Source organism: Terrapene carolina, unplaced genomic scaffold (assembly GCF_002925995.2).
Source record: "Terrapene carolina triunguis isolate 2854851 unplaced genomic scaffold, T_m_triunguis-2.0 Scaffold35022, whole genome shotgun sequence".
NCBI lineage: Eukaryota > Metazoa > Chordata > Testudines > Emydidae > Terrapene > Terrapene triunguis.
In genome coordinates, this window is record NW_020699373.1 from 14,417,830 (window position 1) to 14,418,907 (window position 1,078).

General features: G+C 65.3%; 1 pseudogene; it reads right to left on the bottom strand.

Moving 5' to 3' along the window:
* The window catches only part of LOC115271531, an 11,138-nt pseudogene extending 11,020 nt beyond the window's left edge, over positions 1 to 118 (bottom strand).
* Between the last annotated feature and the right edge of the window lie 960 nt (positions 119 to 1,078).

Sequence of the window (1,078 nt, forward strand, 5' to 3'; positions counted from 1 at the left end):
GGCCCGGCCCGCCACGCTGGGTGCTGCCTGCCCGCCGGCGGCCCCGCTCACTCACATACTCGCTGCCGGCTCCTGCACCAGGAAGCACCAACCAGGAAACCCCGCGACCGGAACACGCGCCAGGGACGCCCCCGAGGCCCCGCCCATTGCGCCGGCACTTCCGGCGTAGGGGAGGGCTGCTGAACGCGCGCGTCACTGGCGCGAGCTCCGCGCTTCCCCTGGCCCCGCGCGCTGCTGGCGAGGCGCTTCCCTCGGCGCGGGGACGGAGCCTGGGCTGCGCCGAACCGCCAAAAAACTACATGTCCCATGAGTCCGTGGGGCTTCCGACGGGACCGCGGCACGTGGCGCGCGGAGCGGAGGGGCGGGAACGGGGGCGGGTCCGGGCGTGTGGCGCGAGACTGGCTGTTCCGAGCGTTGCCCGGGGAGTGCGGGCGGGGTTGTCCTGGGGGGAGAGGTGGGAACCGCTCGTTCTCAGCGACCCTGCCCGAGTCTGCAGAGATCCTGGACCCGTAGCACTGGGGCTGGCCCCACAGTGCTGATGCAGCCACGCTGCCTGAGCTTGCTAAGAGCCTGCACCAATAGCCCCCATAGACTACTGACCCCTGAGTAACCCATACAGCGACGCTGCCTACGCCTGCAGAGAGCCTTGCCCTATAGCCCCAGGGAGGCTGACCCTAGAGCGACTGGTACAGCAACACAGCCTGAGCCTGCAAAAGTGACCAACAGAGCAATGCTGCCTGAGTCTGCTGAGAGCCTTCACAGACTGCCCCAGTAATGGGGAGTTAGCCCAGAGTGACTGATACAGTGACGCTGCCTGAGTCTGCGGAGAGCATGCAGTGATACCCCAAGTAAGTGGGACTGGCCCCATAGTGACTGACATAGCAATGGTGCTTTTGTCTGCAGAGAGCCTGGACCAATGGCCCCAAGAGAGTGGACTGACCCCAGAATGACCAATGCAGCGACACTGCCTGAATCTGTCCAGACCTATAGCATCAGAGGAGGGGACTGACCCCATCTGCAGAGAGCCAGGACCAAGAGTCCCGACGGGGAGGGGAGTGATCCCATCCTAACTGATGGT